The 21,614-nt window shown below is 44.0% G+C and overlaps 1 long non-coding RNA gene across 1 annotated transcript; it reads right to left on the reverse strand.

Moving 5' to 3' along the window:
- Positions 1 to 12,869: 12,869 nt before the first annotated feature.
- Positions 12,870 to 16,484, reverse strand: LOC134444675 (uncharacterized). Its single transcript, XR_010034064.1, has 3 exons — positions 16,436 to 16,484; positions 13,589 to 13,793; positions 12,870 to 13,206 (listed from the first exon to the last, which is right to left on the reverse strand). It is a non-coding gene; the product is annotated as an uncharacterized LOC134444675 (long non-coding RNA).
- Between the last annotated feature and the right edge of the window lie 5,130 nt (positions 16,485 to 21,614).

Genomic DNA, 21,614 nt, shown 5'->3' on the forward strand with positions numbered 1-21,614 from the left:
CTAACTGTACTCAACACAACAAATGAAATGTTCAATTTTGCATCTTGTCACAATTCTGCTATTGCTTACTTCTGGCTAATCAGGGACCCCCTGGCAGGTGGGGGCCCCTAGGCTGCAGCCATATCTAGCCTGTGGTGGGGGGCCCTGGCAGGTGGGGGCCCCTAGGCTGCAGCCATATCTAGCCTGTGGGGCCCCCTGGCAGGTGGGGGGCCCTAGGCTGCAGCCATATCTAGCCTGTGGGGCCCCCTGGCAGGTGGGGGGCCCTAGGCTGCAGCCATATCTAGCCTGTGGGGGCCCCCTGGCAGGTGGGGGCCCTAGGCTGCAGCCATATCTAGCCTGTGGGCCCCCCTGGCAGGTGGGGGCCCCTAGGCTGCAGCCATATCTAGCCTGTGGGGCCCCCTGGCAGGTGGGGGCCCTAGGCTGCAGCCATATCTAGCCTGTGGGGGCCTCCTGGCAGGTGGGGGGCCCTAGGCTGCAGCCATATCTAGCCTGTGGGGCCCCCCTGGCAGGTGGGGGCCCCTAGGCTGCAGCCATATCTAGCCTGTGGTGGGGCCCTGGCAGGTGGGGGGCCCTAGGCTGCAGCCATATCTAGCCTGTGGTGGGGCCCTAGCAGGTGGGGGGCCCTAGGCTGCAGCCATATCTAGCCTGTGGTGGGGGCCCCTGGCAGGTGGGGGGGCCCTAGGCTGCAGCCATATCTAGCCTGTGGGGGCCCTAGGCAGGTGGGGGGCCCTAGGCTGCAGCCATATCTAGCCTGTGGTGGGGCCCTAGCAGGTGGGGGGCCCTAGGCTGCAGCCATATCTAGCCTGTGGTGGGGCCCTAGCAGGTGGGGGGCCCTAGGCTGCAGCCATATCTAGCCTGTGGTGGGGGCCCCTGGCAGGTGGGGGGGCCCTAGGCTGCAGCCATATCTAGCCTGTGGGGGCCCCTGGAAGGTGGGGCCCCTAGGCTGCAGCCATATCTAGTCTGTTTGGGGCCTCTAGCAGGTGGGGGCCCTAGGCTGCAGCCATATCTAGCCTGTGGGGGCCCCTGGCAGCTGGGGGCCCTAGGCTGCAGCCATATCTAGCCTGTGGTGGGGCCCCTGGCAGGTAGGGGCCCTAGGCTGCAGCCATATCTAGCCTCTGGGGGCCCCTGGCAGATGGGGGCCCTAGGCTGCAGCCATATCTAGCCTGTGGGGGCCCCTGGCAGGTGGAGGCCCTAGGCTGCAGCCATATCTAGCCTGTACGTTAATCCGGCCCTGGTGGTATGTGAGTGGTGCAAGTGATCCCCCAGCAGCATTGGGTAAGCCAATCAGGAAACAGACTCAGGTGATCCTCCAGCAGCATTGGGTAAGCCAATCAGGAAACAGACTCAGGTGATCCTCCAGCAGCATTGGGTAAGCCAATCAGGTAACAGACTCAGGGGACCATGCAAGTGATCCCCCAGCAGCATTGGGTAAGCCAATCAGGTGACAGACTCAGGGGATCCCCCAGCAGCATTGGGTAAGCCAATCAGGTGACAGACTCAGGTGACACATGCAAGTGATCCCCCAGCAGCATTGGGTAAGCCAATCAGGAAACAGACTCAGGGGACACACATGTGAGAGTGCTCAATTCATCATTTTAGTAGACCAATGGAATGAGATATTATCAGGAAAGGAAGTGGCTTAAACTCATGAAAAGAAGAGAAGAAGCCAACCAAACCAACTTGGTCCTAAACACATCAACAATACCAAGATAAGGACATATCCCAGGACATGAAAAAGAGGGTGGTGACAGCCCATCAGTCTGGGGAGGGATATAAGACCATCTCCCAAAATATTCCAGCTCCATCTATCAGCTGGAAAACTGATTATTTACAAATGGGGGCTTTCAATAGGACAGCATCTAGACTCTGCCTAGAAATGGGCACTCATCAAAACCATCACCTACTGTAGAGCAGTGTTTCTCAATCTTTTTCTAGACGAGGCACCCTTTCAATTCATGAAAAATCTCAAGGCACCCCGAACCAACAAGCCATAACATGGCATCGCATTTGATACCACATAAGCTTAGAAAAGTAATACATTTGGAGACATCACACAACCTAGGTTCGAAGTTGCAGCTTTATCTCAGACAGGCTATGTGTAGGCCATACTGGGGCGACCTAAATTTTACTTTATTGCGCGTAAATGGTAGATAAAAGATTCCGGTGACTAAGCATCAACTTATTAATTTAGACAAATATGTATTATATTACATCATTTATTTATTTATTTAGGTCAATTTCACATACCAGGCTGTCAGCCATGTTTCTGCTGCACCCCTGAGAGGGGTGTGTGGCACCCCGGTTGAGAAACACTGACCTAGAGCCTGGTGAATCTGGTAAAGGCCCACCCACACATCACCTGTACTGAGTTGCAGACCTCCACCCACACATCACCTGTACTGAGTTGCAGACCTCCACCCACACATCACCTGTAGCCTACTGAGTTGCAGACCTCCACCCACACATCACCTGTACTGAGTTGCAGACCTCCACCCACACATCACCTGTACTGAGTTGCAGACCTCCACCCACACATCACCTGTACTGAGTTGCAGACCTCCACCCACACATCACCTGTACTGAGTTGCAGACCTCCACCCACACATCACCTGTACTGAGTTGCAGACCTCCACCCACACATCACCTGTACTGAGTTGCAGAGCTCCACCCACACATCACCTGTACTGAGTTGCAGACCTCCACCCACACATCGCCTGTACTGAGTTGCAGACCTCCACCCACACATCACCTGTACTGAGTTGCAGACCTCCACCCACACATCACCTGTACTGAGTTGCAGACCTCCACCCACACATCACCTGTACTGAGTTGCAGAGCTCCACCCACACATCACCTGTACTGAGTTGCAGACCTCCACCCACACATCACCTGTACTGAGTTGCAGACCTCCACCCACACATCACCTGTAGCCTACTGAGTTGCAGACCTCCACCCACACATCACCTGTACTGAGTTGCAGACCTCCACCCACACATCACCTGTACTGAGTTGCAGACCTCCACCCACAAATCGGCATCGGAAGGCAAGTAATCAGGGAAATGCTTTCAGGTGCAAGTCAAGATAACACAGTCAACTTAAAGGTAAGTAAATAGGTAAGTATACACATAAGAAATAAATAAACATAAAAAAGGTAAATATTTAACTAACACTAACTTCTTTCCCTTACAGGTATTCAACTTTAACCCTATCCAGACCGGGCTTTTTTGGCAGTCCTGGGACCGGGGGGGTGGGGGGGTGGGCTCTTTTGACACCCACCCTCATAACTTGGGAAACGAATGACCACCAAACTTTGAGGATATGGTCGTCAGCCATAGATCTCTGATTGACAGAAGTTTGGTGTCATTATTGGGTATTATGACATCATTGTGACATCATGTCCTGTTTTTATTGCCCAAATTGTCATCGTGACGTATTTTCCATCTAACTTGGATAATTCACATAGATTTTAGTTATTATGTGCATTAGACAACTTCAAATGTTCACAAGGGTGTCTGATGACCGCTGGTGTGTGGCTTATGTGTATTCATGTAAGCTACTGGACACCTTCATTTCCCCCGGGGATCAATACAATTACTCTACTCTATTCTACTCTACTGCTCCATCAGTTTCTACCAAATCTATGTGCTTCTACTCTCTCGCTCTCGCTCTTGCTCTCTCTCTATCTCTCGCTCTCTCTCTCTCTCTCTCTCTCTCTCTCTCTCTCTCTCTCTCTCTCTCTCTCTCTCTCTCTCTGTGTGTGTGTGTGTGAGAGTGTATTTGTGTGTACGGTTGTGTGATTCTATCTTGGTTGGTCTTCACAGAAAATAAATGTGGTTTATTTTCACACACACACACACACACACGTCTCAGCTCTGCCCTGCATGACAGGAAACCAAGTGGAGCCACAACAGTTTCATACACGAAAGCACACACACACCACTCACAATGTGGCCTACACAGACAGACAGACAGACAGCCAGCCACACACACAAACACACACACACACACACACACACACACACACACACACACACACACACACACACACACACACACACACACACACACACACACACACACACACACACACACACCTTAATATCTTTGTGGGGCCCTGCTAAACTGTGCCCAAACCAAAACCATCCCTAACCCTAACCTGTCAGGGAGTAAATATTTCTTACACTTTTACTTTTATTACCAGTAACAACAAAACTACCTCAGCAAAAGTGGTCAGAACATGTGGGGTCCAGGACTTGGGCCCCACATGGAGCAAGGGCCCCACCTTGTTGGAGTGCTCGAATAGCAGTTGTCTCACGAAGGTAGATTGGTGAAGTACACACGCACGTACACACACAAATAGTTCACTTCCTGACTTCACACGGGGAGGCTGCCTGCTTGTGCTCCGTCTACAAACTGCTCGTTTCTACTTACTTCTCATTTTACCCTACGGGGTGATGTCCGTAAGTAATCTCTTTTGTTTTATTAAATGTAGCCTAAGTATTTTGTTAGGTGAATTTTAAATGTGTAAGCTACGTTTCTGCAAAGTGCAGTCTATAAGTCTTGGGTCTTGTGTAATGGTGACTAGCGGGTTAAAACCGAAAGTATAACTGTGTTCAATTTTTTTAAAAGTTTCTTTCTGATGTGAGTGAATGGTTTACATTCCTATGAAAGGCTACATTTTGTGCTTTCTGGGAAATGCTGTCGACGCCGTTTGTTTCCCCTCCAACACCTTGCACTTTAAGAATTGAGAACATTTCTACTCTCCTAACAAAGGGCGTATTCTTTAAGAATTGAAACATTTCTACTCTCCTTAAAAAAGTCCATGTGCTTTAAGAATTGAGATTAAAAAAGGGCCATATTCCTTAAGAATTGAGAACATTTCTACACTCCTTAAAAAAAGGGCGTATTCTTTAAGAATTGAGAACATTTCTACTCTCCTTTAAAAAGGTTTCATGTGCTTTAAGAATTGAGAAGGGCCGTATTGTCATGCGTGTGTGACCGTACGTGTCCAGAGTCATTTTCACAACTCACTAAAGAGTGCTTTAAAACAAGCTGTGCGTTGTTAGTATATTGTTCAATATCCTGCAAGTACTCTAATACAAAAGTCACTCTCTCATTTGCAATTGGCGTGTTAAATGGAGCAGAGTTGATCTGTGCTGGTTGACAGAGGGGAAACGTTATTTTTTTCTACATGGAGGCGCGCCAACATTGAGGACAGAGGAGAAACTTTTGGGCGTGATTATGAAGGCTGACACACTTCAAAGGACGCACACTAGACATTGGGAAACAGCCTTTATTGTTTTCTTCATGGAGAATGGAGACGGGCCAAGACGGAGGACAGAGGCCACACGCTACAGGAAAGGAAGGGAGGGGAGGAAGTACAGCACTCTGGGGAGGAAGTTGACTTCTAGCTCTAGTGTAGAGCCTTCTGGGGAGGAAGTTGACTTCTAGCTCTAGTGTAGAGCCTTCTGACTTCCAGCCACAGGGTACATTCCAACTTGTGCTTATGTCCTCGTGTATTGCTGACGCCTCGCCTCTGTGGAGAAAACAATTACGGTAAGTCAGCCTAGCCACAACAACTTTTAGGGGACTATTCTTCATTCACCATCCCGTTTGCAAATGAGAAAATGACATCAGAATTGAGCTTTTGTGAGATGTTAAAATACAATGCTGTTGTTGGTGAAGTCATCAGGAGGTCACGAGGAGGCAAGTGAGCAAGGGAGGACGGGAGTCCACATATTGGAATGCAGCCATAGTGTACAGCCCTCTCCCTTCCTGCCCAGTATACAGACCACAGTTAAAGCGCAAAAGCCTCACACACTTTATATCCCCCCCCCCTCTCTCTCACACACACAAACTCTCTCTCTCACCCTCTCTCTCTCTCTCCCCTCCTCACACACACACAGACACACAAAATCTCTCTCTCTCTCCCCTCACACACACAAACTCTCTCTCTCTCTCTCACGCACACACACACAAACACAGACTGCTATCAGCTACTAGAACCATAATTTTACAGAGAACACACACATACTAGGTAAAGCAACACTTGAGTAGAACTTCGTGTTATTTAAGAAATTATACCATGTCACTATTGCCCTTGCCAAGTTGGATCTGAAAAGAGTACGCCTATCCTACGTCTCAGTAAAAACACAGGATTGAGAATGTGTGCGTAGGCTATACGAGAGGTCTCTTGTTTCATCATTAAAAAAAAACAAAAAAAAACATACCTTTCCATATTTATTTATTTATTTACAAATCACAACCTGATGGCGACACAATCGTCCTCCATGTTCATCGCGTCTTCTATCTGGCTGCATGCTCCTCTCATTATTTAGTTATTGACAACTCCACCGTTAGCAGGTGTGAGAAATTGTCTTGATGGGTTGTATTGGAATATCCGATCTGACTTTACACTACAGACACATTCACATCATTCACAACATATCTGATTACATGATTATCTGCAAACGGCCTGTATCTGATCTGAGAAGAATGCATGTGCTTTATAGCTGTTTCTTTGCTGATCGAAAATGTCACATCTGAGCAAGAAATCGGATTCACTTCAAGTGGCTAGTGTAAACATGGCCAGTTTCAGTGTCAGGTTATACACTTCCCAGCAGTGTTTCTCAACGGGGGCTCTACAGTCACAGAGCCTTAAGGGGGGTGTTGAGAAGGATAGAGATAAGAGGGAGGTGTGCTTTTTTATCCTAAGGGGGGCGTTGGGAGGCTTGTGATGAGATCAAGGGGGCTTTGGGAGTCTTGTCATGAGGTCAAGGGGCCTTATGATGACGTCATGGGGGCGTTGGGAGGCTTTTAATGAGGTCAAGGGTGCGTTGGGAGGATTATGATGAGGTCAAGGGGGCGTTGGGAGGCTTATGATGAGGTCAAGGGGGCGTTGGGAGGCTTATGATGAGGCCAAGGGGGCGTTGGAATGCTTATAATGACACCAAGGGGGCGTTTGGAGGTTTATGATGAGACCCAGGGGGCGTTGGGAGGCATATGACGACGTCAAGGGGGCGTTTGGAGGCTTATGATGAGACCAAGGGGGCGTTGGGAGGCTTATGATGAGACCCAGGGGGCGTTGGGAGGCTTATGATGAGGTCCAGGGGGCGTTGGGAGGCTTATGATGAGACCCAGGGGGCGTTGGGGGGCGTATGATGAGACCCAGGGGGCGTTGGGAGGCTTATGATGAGACCCAGGGGGCGTTGGGAGGCTTATGAGGTCCAGGGGGCGTTGGGAGGCTTGTGATGAGACCAAGGGGGCGTTGGGAGGCTTATGATGAGACCAAGGGGGCGTTGGGAGGCGATTAAGTGTAACAGTGTAAGATAAGCAATAAGCCACTTGAGGCCGTGGGTTGTGCTCTATTATCCACATGTAAGGGGACATTTACGGCACTCCACTTCGGGTCATGCCCCTGTCCCCTTACCCGTTGTAAATTGAGCACAACCCTCCGCCTCTCGTGGTGCATTGTTTAATTATATGAAATATTATGTCAAACCGGATTCATGAGAGGACCCGGGTCGGTGTATCATTAAACTTCATCAGCATCAGTATCAGTTATATTCATTCATATACACAGCACAACTGTTAGTGAAACTGGTTTAGCTTTAAGTATTAGTGGTAGGTGCGTGCAGGCCGAATCAGTCCATTTTTTAAGTAAATATTGAGTTTGGTCCATGAGTCTGAGTCCCTTAGCAAACGTAGAAATAAAAATAAATAAAAACCTGCCTGATGTGATGATGCATGATGGACCATGAAGTCCATTCAGTCATGAGAGAGAGAGAGAGAGAGAGAGAGAGAGAGAGAGATGATATAAGATAAGATACATTTTTATGGTCTGTTTGCACATGAATTTGTCTTGCATGACACACAATCCACAATCCACATGTAAACGCACATTAAAGACATAAAACACAATATGGCCTACAGAGTTCAGTCATCTGGGTCCATAAGCTGTTAGGGCAGCACAGTCCAATACAAATTTAAAAAAGTTACTAGTTAAGTTACTAAAATAATTTACTAAAATGAAGTAACTAAAAGTTACTAAAAAAAGTGAATTAGTTACTAATTAAGAAAATAGTTTTTATACTTAATTTTTCGACAGCAAGGCATTCTGAAACGTCTTCCAGAAGAGAGAGAGAGAGAGAGTGAGGGAGAGAGAGAGAAGGAGAGGCAGAGGTGGGGGATAGAGAGAGAGAGAGAGAGAGAGAAAGAAAGAGAAAGTGAGATTGAGATGAGAGAAGAGGGAGGGAGAGAGAGGGGTAGAGAGAGAGAGAGAGAAAGAGAGAGAGAGAGAGAGAGAAAGAGGTGTGTGTGTGTGTGTGTGTGTGTGTGTGTGTGTGTGTGTGTGTGTGTGTGTGTGTGTGTGTGTGTGTGTGTGTGTGTGTGTGTGTGTGTGTGTGTGTGTGTGTGTCATTGTTCATATTGTGTTGAGATGCAATGTACGCACTGACTGTATACAGTGATTGGTTGTGCGTGTTTATAAGTTAATTTATTTAAGAAGGGAAAATGTGCATCAATTAACGTGCCAATAAAGAAGATGTAAATGCATCAGAATAAGTCACTGACTACACTTGGCACTACACTTGAAGTAGGGATGTCCCGATCCGATATCTGGATCGGATCGGCCGCCGATATAGGCAAAACATGCGTATCGGGATCGGATCGGCATGCACAGAAAAAATCCGATCCAGAATCCTGATCAGTTTTTTTTTTGAAGTCCGGTACGTGTTTTCCGGCGCACCCGCAATCCATTCCAGTGTATACTGCGGTTGTCCCTAAACTCCGGTCCGCATTTTCCAGCTCACCTTAACACACGGAAGCTGCCGCCTACGTCGTAGCGGTAACACTTTACAATAAGGGTACATGAATACTATTGGAATTATGTTGGAAGTAATGTATGATTTATAGTTAATTAACACATGACCTATGTATGCATTGATGGTTAGTATACTAGTAATGAGAATGGAGTCCTGCTTGGAATCATAATGACCCACTATTAACTAATTGTGCAAATCAAAGGTGAATTCATGGTGTGAGTTCCAAGTGTTAATATACCATGTATTAACACTGCTGATAACCCTGCTGTTAATATATCATGTCCAACTGTTAATATATTGTGTATTAACACTGCTGTACCAATACCAGATCGTTCCTTATCATATATGAATTCGACCTGGACGTGGAATTAATTGATAGACTTGGCCTACCTTATGCATGCAGCAGATGTTGAGTGTAGAAGTAAAGTTAACATGGTGGATGAAAGGTAAATTTAAAGTGCAAAATTATGCTGGAAATGAATCCCATGCTAAAAATCCTGCCTTATCACGATCCAGTCGTTTCTCAAGATAGTTGACTCACGTAGGCTGCGTGACACCACTGTGCCAGGAAGATGTTGCGATAGGGCATCGTTGGCTCTGCATTGTTTGAAACGTGGAGGGGTGCTTGCAACCTTCATGTCGTTCACCTGCTGGCTTTGGCCTAGAAGCCGCCTCTTCTGGACACACAGTCCCTGGTGCACAGTCAATTGTGCTTCACAGGTGCGCTGAATCCATCATGCTTAATCACGGGAGATGAGTTGCAGGTGTTGTCATTTACCATCGCTCCTTAAAAGCTGCTGTCCTGGCATTACAGAGGAAGACAGCGAGCAGGAGACTTGACGCTCTTGTTGCTCCTGGTCATCTGAGCTGCGTGCCCCTCGAGGGACTTTAAAGCTCATGGGCTTTTGATTTGTTTGATTTGTTTACTTAGTTTGATTTGTTTGTTTGTTTGGTTTGCTTCTGTTTTGAAATATGTTGGTTTGTACTGCTGAGTTTGGCATAAGTAAAGTGCAACAACTCTGACTCCGTCCTCCTTGGTGTTATTTCTCCCTTTGAGCGTAACAGGCTGCTATAAGCCTACAGGCCTCATGAATCAGGGCTTCTTTCATTGTCTTATTAAAAGAGTGTGTGTGTGTGTGTGTGTGAGGGCTTCTTTCATTGTCTTATTAAAAGAGTGGGTAACACTTTACAATAAGGGTACATGAATACTATTGGAATTATGTTGGAAGTAATGTATGATTTATAGTTAATTAACACATGACCTATGTATGCATTGATGGTTAGTATACTAGTAATGAGAATGGAGTCCTGCTTGGAATCATAATGACCCACTATTAACTAATTGTGCAAATCAAAGGTGAATTCATGGTGTGAGTTCCAAGTGTTAATATACCATGTATTAACACTGCTGATAACCCTGCTGTTAATATATCATGTCCAACTGTTAATATATTGTGTATTAACACTGCTGTACCAATACCAGATCGTTCCTTATCATATATGAATTCGACCTGGACGTGGAATTAATTGATAGACTTGGCCTACCTTATGCATGCAGCAGATGTTGAGTGTAGAAGTAAAGTTAACATGGTGGATGAAAGGTAAATTTAAAGTGCAAAATTATGCTGGAAATGAATCCCATGCTAAAAATCCTGCCTTATCACGATCCAGTCGTTTCTCAAGATAGTTGACTCACGTAGGCTGCGTGACACCACTGTGCCAGGAAGATGTTGCGATAGGGCATCGTTGGCTCTGCATTGTTTGAAACGTGGAGGGGTGCTTGCAACCTTCATGTCGTTCACCTGCTGGCTTTGGCCTAGAAGCCGCCTCTTCTGGACACACAGTCCCTGGTGCAATGTTTTGCCACAGCCAGGGCCGGTTATAAGCATAGGCCGGCTAGGCGGTCGCCTAGAGCGCAATGTGAAGAAAGAGCGCCGAAATGGCGCTCTCCGATGCGTAATTTTGCGATGTGGAGGTTTTTTTTTATGAAGTCGCAATCAACAAAGCGGCGAAAGCGCTCCTCACGGCAAAGCGCCCCTCAGCCAATAGTAATATCGCTTTCAACTGTCTCTGGGAAGTCTGTGAACCAATAAACAGACAGTCCTGAGAAAAGGGGCGGGACGAGTGACAGCGTGCGATCTATTTTGAATTTGGAGATTCATTCGAGAGACAGAGGGCAAGCGCGAACAGCAATGCTGCTCTGCTGGGTGGAGAATTGTTATGTTCTCATTAAACCAGTCATTGCATGATGCAGGAGTTGCAGAGGGTGTTTTGGAAGTATGTGATTTAATCAGCAACCGTTTGTGATAATGTAAAGCCTAATAGTTATGAGGCTACTGTTTGGAATTAGAGGGAAAAAGAGCTTTGCTTTTGATCTGAGAAATCGCTAGTTAGCATGCTAACATTAGCCAAGTATGCCAAGCAATGAAATCCAGTAAAGTAGCTGTTAGTAGCCTACTCACTAACACCCACCTGACATCATAATACTTGCTTAGGTTGACAAGCAATGTAAAGTAAGACTGGTGCCATGTTTAAAACAAGTTTAGCTGCCATATCTCCTTCCATCCACTTGAATGAATTACCTGCTTGTTGTAAGCTTATATAAAAAAAACATTGTTTCCAGACCAGAATGACATATAGGCCTACATTAATCATGTAACAGAACCATGCACAGCATGTTTTCATGCTGAGTGATGTAGTATTGCAGACAAGTGAGGCTATTTACTATATTTTGTATATTATGAAATTCAAAAGCGTGACAGCTTTTCTCCCTTTCTCTCACCCTGTCCCTCCAGTTCAAACACATAGATAGCCCCCTTCTCATTCTCCTACTCACAAATGCACCACTATTTCCAGTACAGAAATGAAATTGGTTTGGAATCATAGACAGCACAAATGTGTAGCTTATTAAAATTGTTATGCTGCCATGCTTTGTGATGCTGTAGGTAGTGTAGATAGGCTATCAATGCAGACCTCCTTGGTAGGCCTATTGTCTACACATGCATTTGACATGCAAATGTACTGTACCACTCTCCTGGCATTTCAATTCCATTTTACAATTCAAACACATTGATAACCTCCCTCTCATCTGGGGTTGGGGGCACCACCACCATTACATCCAAGACACCACACAGTGAAGGTACTTTCATGCGACTCAATCTGATGTGTTGGTCGGCTGTCCAAAAGAACCAGAAATCCATTTGATGCAAAACAGTTATTGTTCTTGATGCTATTTAGTTAAGCTTACTACCGGTATTACTCTTGTGTTCTGTAAGGTATAAAAAAAAAAACGGGGGGCGTCAGAACTCAAACTCGCCTAGGGCGCCAAATAAGCCAGAACCGGCCCTGGCCACAGCTCAGCCGCAGCCATTTGTAATATTAATATACAAGCTATATCATATTATGTCCCATGTGTCAAGGTCTGCTTGTTGAAAGGGGGGGGTGGGGTATTATTGGGTAGGCCTTCGTCTAAGATGATCTTGTAACCAGCACCACACAAGTAATATTTTTCTGTTTGAGGTCATATCTAAAGTAATGATTAATTAATGTATTATTTAACAACATCTATGGAGTCATAATATAAGTCATGATGACTATGGCATTAGCTAATGTATAAAGAAGAGATATTCCAAGTGTGTTAATATATACTCACAAAAGATTTTACGCTTAACTACTGAATCTTTGCCCCTTATTCTGCGGTCATGACATGATAATGACTACTATAGCATTAGCTAATGCATGAAGAAGTGATATTCAGAATGTGTTACTATGTACTCAGAGAAGAACTTCTGATTAACTAACATTATCAATAAAAACACCAGTTTGTGTACAAATTTTAATAAGCAAAAATGTTAAACAAGGGATCACACAATAACATACCACAGGCTTACATACATTTATCCATAGAGAGAGAGAGAGAGAGAGAGAGAGAGAGAGAGAGAGAGAGAGAGAAAGCGACCGACAGACCGACCGACCGACCAACGCACACACACACACACACACACACACAGCCACTCTCCTGAAAATGTCCAAAAGATGAGTCCATGGTTTACAGATGCAGAGCAAGATGCATTGTCCTATATGAAACTCGGAAAGTCCAAGTTGCATGGTCCACAGAGAAAGCTGGGGTTGACATACTGGGAGGCGCGCAAGGTGTTTGGATCCGCAAACTACTGACAGTGGTTCACTGTGAAATGCCTGTAGCCTGTCGCAGCCAACGCACTCCTGTAAGCGCCCCATTGGTCACTGATGACGGTGGTTCCCGGACGCACGTGTTTAACCACACCAGCCACAAGACAGGATGTTTCTGGCGGTCACCTACTCCTAATATTCTTAATACCGACTTTTTCCGTCGCCATGTTGCACCGGCCCTTCTGTGGTGATACTGTAAATACACAAGAGAGTAAAGTGAGTAAGTAAGTACATTTTACTTAAAAAGCACATAAAACAGAACAAAACTGACCAAAATGATGAACAGATATTAAAAGGAGAAGGGAACAATGTCTTATTTTTTAAAAATATGCAGCACCATGGGTGACATCATCAAAGCTTAAGGTGGTCCAACAACATGTTGCTGTACTGCTTCACAGTGGTACCTCTCCAGCCCCCCAGGGGAGGTTGAGATGGCTGCGGTGCTTAGTTGCCTTTAGGGGGCATTCGTCTATTTAATTTTTTAAATACTAAGTGGGGCGTTTGCAGGCTTATGATGAGGTCAAGTAGGTGTTGGGAGGCTCATGATGAAGAGAAGGGGGCGTTGGGAGGCTCACCTTGCTATTATTACAACAACTTTCATCAATAGCTGCAAACTCTCAACGATCTCCAACCATTTGACCATGGCGTCTCATGTGGGCCTTTATTGCATGATTGCAAATCCATCCGACTGTTCCAGCCATCTTTGACCGAGTCCTGGAACTCTTCGCAACTCCATCCTGCATCATGTCACTCTGCCTAAAGCACAAAACCTGAAAGAAACTGACCAAAGGCAGAATATAAAAAAATAATTAAACATATGGTCAGTAGACGACACAGCACTGTAGTCTAAAATTCCCTCGTAAAGACAGTATAACCCCATTCACATTAAACTATTACTGGCAAATTCTGCCAATATCATGTCTAAAGAAAAAGTGTATGGAGTTTAGGACACTACATCTACATCTTGTGAAATGGCCGCCATACTGAATTTTCTTGTGCCCAGTGATTTTTTTCCCCTGAAGTGTGACCCTTAGAGAGTATTTCAGCTAAATTACATGTCTTTATACCAAAGTAAGTGGCTTTTACAGTAACCATTAGTAGCAGAGACGGCCATCTTGAAAAATGGGTGCCATATTGACTTTAAGTGAGGCCAGCATTTTTTTTTTCTAAAAAGTGACCCGTAGAGAATATTTCAGCCATTTACATTTTTAACCAAAGTAAAGGGTTTTATAACCCTTTAATAGCAGTGGCAGATATCTTGAAAAATGCCGGCTATATTACAATTTTGTGTGGCCAGCTTTTTTATTCCAAAATGTGACCCTTAGAGTGATTTGCCAAATTCCATGCTTTTATGCCAAAGTGTACGATTATGTCACTACGCTGCTCTAGTAGATCTAGCAGAAATTCACTCCACTCCACAGGCACACATAGAAGTCACAAGTCCATTGGAGAGGAGTTATGTCAGTTCTATGCCACTGGCTGGTAGTGTTCTTATTTGCTACTGGTTTGTCAAATTATGCTACCAAAAGTGACCACTAGGGGCTTAAATACAGTATTGCATTTCAATGGTAAGGCATGGCAAGCAACCTCTTCAAACATTTTTTTTTTTTTTTTTTTGCTGGGATGTGCACTACAGGTTGAGATAATGGAACGACATAGATTTCATTTCTACAGGCTAGCAATTTGTATTGGCCTCACTAGGCTAAAAACTGAGATCTGGAAACACCACAGCAGCATATTGTCTTTCTTGTATTTTACTGAATCATTTTTGTGAAATTGATAAACGAACACATAAACCTACAAAACATGTATCATAGCTGTTAACCCTCTAGCTACCATAACGGCCGTGAACGTCCGGCTGGATCTGTACCAGAACGGCCGCGGCCGGCCGGAATATTTTCATATGAAAATACGGCTGAACGGCCGTCATCATGCAGTTTTTCCAGCTTTCAAACACTTAAGCTCAATATTAGAGACCCTCCTCGATATACTTTCAGTATAAAAACTATATGTTTATATTATATTATTTTTCAGTATTTAGATTTTATTACGAGATGCGCCGCTTTATGCGATTTGGCAATCTGCCGCAATTCGAATGACGGCCGTCCGAGATTGGATGGCTACAAACACAACCATTCTGTTTCTACAACCAATATACACTAAATATGAAAACTTCCAACCCTCTGAGATCTATTTTCATGGTCAACAGCACATGTTTATGACCATTTAGGCTATTTTTGATCATGTTGTTTTATTGGGCTTATGAGATGGTGTTCAACTGTGATGAGTTGTGCCATGGTCCTAAATAGCAAACACAACTGTCCAGCCGATGTCTACACGCTACATATTAAAAATGTAAACTGTCTTCGGCGTGTTTTCAGAGTCAAACCATATGTTGGTATCCAACTATCTTAGTTTCCTGGAACAACAGCGACAGCTCTGCGTAATCAGCGCATCTGGAAGCGCAGCATGATAGGCTACTCATTTTGCGTGTCAGCTTTGGCAAAGCAGTCAAGGACTGTTACTACTCCACGTGTCCTTCATAACAATGTGCGTGAAGACGTTGAGTTGAATGCTAACGTCCAATAATAACCTACCAACGTGGTGTTTGTAGCACTTCAATTCCGTATTACTCGGTGATGCCTGGCGCGTCTTACCTGTGCCAAATTGGGAGGGGAAACCTCCTTACAGCTCCATTCATGTCCTGTCTGCTATCGTGGACACTTCTACGGTTATCCTTACACGTCTTTGGCATGGTTTAGTTCAAACATTATTAGCTAGTGTAGTCCATTACAGTCATACCGCTTGAAACCGCTTGAAAACAGGACTTTTGGGTGAACGACATTTGTTGTCGTCACATGATCATTGTTCAACTTTGACCCTGGATGGATGGATGGATAGACGAAGGATAGATAGATAGATGGATAGAGAGATCGATCGATAGATAGATAGGCCTAAATATATAGATATATAGATGGATAGGCCTAGATAATATCGGATTTTATCACATTTTTATCATTTAATCCACATCAAAGGCACTCTATGGGAATACTGAACAATTAATTATTCATAAATGATATACCATTTGAAAGTGTGTTTTCTCTACTTTAATATGAAAGTAACTTGTAATTGACACTTTTCATGTCTTTTCAAGTTATTTGACATTATTTAAAATATGACCAAAATGTCAATTTTTCCTCAGAATTCTTGGTAGAATTCCGGCCTATTCAAAAAAAATTCTGGTAGCTAGAGGGTTAAATGAAGAACCATTAATTACTGTAGCTGAGTTGCACCAAGTGTTTGCTCAGCCATTATCCAAACTACTTCGTTTTAATTGGAATTTTTAAGCTACTAAAATTTATATATGAACCCGCATGAAATACACTACATATAAGACGAATTATGCAAAATAAAGTACTTACATGAGTTGTTTGAACAAGCACGTTGTAGGAGTGACAAAGAGAGCTGTCTGCATCGTTGTAGCATGGCCAAAATGGCTACAACAACGCCTTTGTTCTCAGTTTCATGTTCAACTCACAATACAGGTCACGAATAGCTTTTTAATTACATTAGTTCTACCACAATTGTAAATAGTGCACATTGCATGAAAGGAAAATCGAAATGCATCATTTTGATTTTCATTATATGCAATAGTCAGCAGCATTTACGGTTGTGGTAAAACTAATGTAATCACCAAGCTATTCGTGACTTTTATTTTGACAAAAGATTTGAACAGGAAGTTACGAGCGGAAGTGTTATTGTAGCCATTTCGACCGTGCCACAACGATGCCGACAGCTCTCTTTGCCACCCCTACAACGTGCTTGTTCAAGCAGCTCCTGTGAGTACTTTATTTTGAATAATTCATCTCATTTGTAGTGTATTTCATGCTGGTAGTACATATATTAATTTTAGTAACTTCAACATTCCAATTAAAACGAAGTAGTTTGGATAATGGCTGAGCAAACACTTGGTGCAACTCAGCTACAGTAATTCATGGTTCTTCATTTAAGCTTAGAAACTTTGATACATGTTTTGTAGGCCTATGTGTTTGTCTATCATTTTCACAAAAACATATTAAGTAAAATACAAGAAAGACAATATGCTTCTGTTGTGTTTCTGGATCTCTGTTTTTAGCCTAGTGAGGCCAAGACAGATTGCAAACCTGTAGAAATGAAATCTATGGTGTTGTTCCATTAGGCCTATCAGCCTGTCGTGCACATCCCAGTCAAGAAAACTTGTTTTAAGAGGTGGCTTGCCATGCCACTGAATTGCAATATAATATACTGTATTTAAGCCCCCCAGTGGTCACTTTTGGAAGCGTAATAATTTGACAAACCAGTAGCAAATAAGTTTACCAGCCAGTAGAGTAGAACTGGCAGAACTCCTCTCCAATGGACTTATGACTTCTGTGTGTGCCTGTGGAGGGGAGTTGAAAGGGGTGAATTTCTGCTAGATGTACTAGAGCAGCTTAGTGACATAGTCATACACTTTGGTATAAATGCATGGAATTTGTCAAATATACTTTCTGAGGGTCACTTTCTTTAATAAAAAAGCGGGCCACACAACATTGTAATATAGGCAGCATTTTCCAAGATGGCTGCCACTGCTATTGAATGGTTAGTATAAAACCATTTACTTTGGTTAAAAAATGCAATATGACTGAAATACTATCTGAGGGTCAGTTTTTAGGAAAAAAAAATGTTGGCCACACTTAGTCAGTATGGCGCCCATTTTTCAGATGGCCGTCTCTGCTACTAATAGTTACTGTAAAAGCCACTTACTTTGGTGTAAAGACATGGAATTTAGCTGAAATATTCTCTAAGGGTCACACTTCAGGAAAAAAAAACACTGACCACAAGATAATTCAATGTGGCGGCCATTTCTCAAGATGTAGACGTAGTGTCCTAAACTACATAAACTTTTTCTTTAGAAATGATATTGCCAGAAATTGCCTCTAATAGTTTAATATGAAGGGGTTATACTGTCTTTACGAGGGAATTTTAGACTACAGTGCTGTGTTGTCTACTGACCATATGTTTAATTATTTTTTCTATTCTGCCTTTGGTCAGTTTCTTTCAGGTTTTGTGCTTAGAAAGAGTGACATGATGCAGGATGGAGTTGCGAGGAGTTCCCGGACACGGTCAAAGATGGCTGAAACAGTCGGATGGATTTGCAATCATGCAATAAATGCCCACATAAGACGCCATGGTCAAATGGTTGGAGATCGTTGACAAAACCCCCATAAGCCTGCCAACGTCCCCGTTAGTATTGAAAAAATAAAGTAGACTAAAGGGGGATTCATACTTGGCGTGACTGGCGCTAGTCTCCTTCATACTTCACTCGCGACCTCACTCGCGCCGTCACGTGACCCAAAATGACGTCACACGCCGTGGCGCGAGCTGGCGTGGCGCGACGTCGTGCACCCCACATTTTTTGTAACTTGTCGTGCGCCACCAGCGACCATGCAGGTAGGCAGACAAAGCAGGAGTTGCGAAGAGAGGCTACAACTACTGTACTGGATCCTGCATCATTTTGAGGATAATAAAATGTCATAGAGAGTTATTTTATCTTCTCTCTTAAATGTTGTTCAGTGAAACAATTGTTTACTTTGTTCAGAAGCACGTTGTGTTCGGCGATCTATTTATAAATTCTGCCGCCAGAACAATGCTCTCACATGGTCTTGGAATGATCTGGCAATAGGCTACAACAAAAAATATATGTTTCAATGTGGTAAGTCACAAGTCAGACGTTCAGTAGCCCTACAGCAGCCGTGTTTGGCTTTCTATTTTATACATCCATAGAACTCACGCTGCGAGTTGCGAAAGATACTGCCGTTCACAGACCTGTATTGCCGTTTCTCTCATGAACAGCAGAGGGCACTTCCGACAATGCGAGCAAGGCGCTTTTGAAGTATGAATAGTCTGTCGCAAGTGATGACGTCATTAATGGTTCTCGCGCCACTCGCGACAAAGTGCGCACGTGAAGTATGCAGAGCCCTTAATGCCCCCTAAAGGCAACTAAGCACCGCAGCCATCTCAACCTCCCCTGGGGGGCTGGAGAGGTACCACTGTGAAGCAGTACAGCAACATGTTGTTGGACCACCTTACGCTTTGATGATGTCACCCATGGTGCTGCATATTTTTAAAAAATTTGCAGGCCAAGCTGCATGGATTTTATCTGACATTTTTCCCTTCTCCTTTTAATATCTGTATCACTTTGGTCAGTTTTGTACTGTTTTATGTGCTTTATAAATAAAATGTACTTACTTACTCACTTACTTTACTTTCTTGTATATTTACAGTATCACCACAGAAGGGCCGGTGCAACATGGCGACGGAAAAAAGTGGGTTTTAAGAATATTAGGAGTTGGTGACCACCAGAAACGTCCTGTCTTGTGGCTGGTGAGGAGAAGCTGGTGTGGTTAAACACGTGCGTCCGGTTATCACCGTCATCAGTGTCCAATGGGGCGCTTACAGGAGTGCATTGGCTGCGACAGGCTACAGGCACTTCACAGTGAACCACTGTCAGTGGTTTGCGGATCCAAACACCTTGTGCGCCTCCCAGGATGTCAAACCCTGCTTTCTCTGTGGACCATGCAACTTGGACTTTCCGAGTTTCATATAGGACAATGCATCTTGCTCTGCATCTGTAAACCATGGACTCATCTTTTGGACGTTTTCAGGAGAATGGCTTTGTGTGTGTGTGTGTGTGTGTGTGTGTGTGTGTGTGTGTGTGTGTGTGTGTGTGTGTGTGTGTGTGTGTGTGTGTGGGGGGGGCTCGGTCGGTTGCTCGGTCGGTCTGTCTGTCTGTCGCTTTCTCTCTCTCTCTCTCGCTCTCGCTCTCGCTTGCTCGCTCTCTCTCTCTCTCTATGGATAAATGTATGTAAGCCTGTGGTATGTTATTGTGTGATCCCTTGTTTAACATTTTTGCTTATTAAAATTTGTACACAAACTGGTGTTTTTATTGATGAAGTTAGTTAATCAGAAGTTCTTCTCTGAGTACATAGTAACACATTCTGAATATCACTTCTTCATGCATTAGCTAATGCTATAGTACTCATTATCATGTCATGACCGCAGAATAAGGGGCAAAGATTCAGTAGTTAAGCGTAAAATCTTTTGTGAGTATATATTAACACACTTGGAATATCTCTTCTTTATACATTAACTAATGCCATAGTCATCATGACTTATATTATGACTCCAAAGATGTTGTTAAATAATACATTAATTAATCATTACTTTAGATATGACCTCATACAGAAAAATATTACTTGTGTGGTGCTGGTTACAAGATCATCTTAGATGAAGGCCTACCCAATAATACCCTCCCCCCCTCTTTAAACAAGCAGACCTTGACACATGGGACATAATATGATATAGCTTGTATATTGATATTACAAATGACTGCGGCTGGTCACAAGAATGTGAAGTGGGAAATGATCTCTGGCCAGAGTGGCAAAACATTGCACCAGGGACTGTGTGTCCAGAAGAGGCGGCTTCTAGGCCACAGCCAGCAGGTGAACGATATGAAGGTTGCAAGCACCCCTCCACGTTTCAAACAATGCAGAGCCAACGGTGCCCTATCGCAACATCTTCCTGGCACAGTGGTGTCACGCAGCCTACGTGAGTCAACTGTCTTGAGAAACGACTGGATCGTGATAAGGCAGGATTTTTAGCATGGGATTCATTCCCAGTATAATTTTGCACTTTAAATTTACCTTTCATCCACCATGTTAACTTTTCTTCTACACTCAACATCTGCTGCATGCATAAGGTAGGCCAAGTCTATCAATTAATTCCACGTCCAGGTCGAATTCTTGTATGATAAGGAACGATCTGGCAGTGTTAATACAGAATATATTAACACTTGGACACATAATATATTAACAGCAGTGTTATCAGCAGTGTTAATACATGGTATATTAACACTTGGAACTCACACCATGAATTCACCTTTGATTTGCACAATTAGTTAATAGTGGGTCATTATGATTCCAAGCAGGACTCCCTTCTCATTACTAGTATACTAACCATCAATGCATACATAGGTCATGTGTTAATTAACTATAAATCATACATTACTTCCAACATAATTCCAATAGTATTCATGTACCCTTATTGTAAAGTGTCGCGGGACCCACTAGTTTGACGCCCTCTCGGTACTTACGTGGTACGTCACATTTCAAACAAGCGATTTAAGGTTAGGGTTAGGGTTAGGGTTAGGTTTAGGTTTAGGGTTAAGGTTAGGGTTGGGTTTATGGTTAGGGTCGTATGACGTAAGTGGTAAGTACCGAAAGGGCGTCGAATTAGTTAAGGCCTGCACATTGGGGCTATTCCATGAGCGTAGTTAAGTGATGGACCTGGCTAATTTGCCCTTCGGGAAGTGATAAACCTGCTCATAGATATTCCACAGATGTTATTAAGTTAATTTATAAAGAGGCATCCAGGCTCTTCTATTAGGTGATTTACCACTACCTCAAGATGAAGTTAACCTGGTTTCCCCTCCCCTAATACTCCCCTTATTAGGAGTGGGTTACAATATGTGATCTTGCCTCCTCCACTTGTGCTTGTCTTCTCGCCCCACCTCCTGTCCCCTCC

The sequence above is a fragment of the Engraulis encrasicolus genome, unplaced genomic scaffold (genome assembly GCF_034702125.1).
Source record: "Engraulis encrasicolus isolate BLACKSEA-1 unplaced genomic scaffold, IST_EnEncr_1.0 scaffold_65_np1212, whole genome shotgun sequence".
In the NCBI taxonomy this organism is placed as follows: domain Eukaryota; kingdom Metazoa; phylum Chordata; class Actinopteri; order Clupeiformes; family Engraulidae; genus Engraulis; species Engraulis encrasicolus.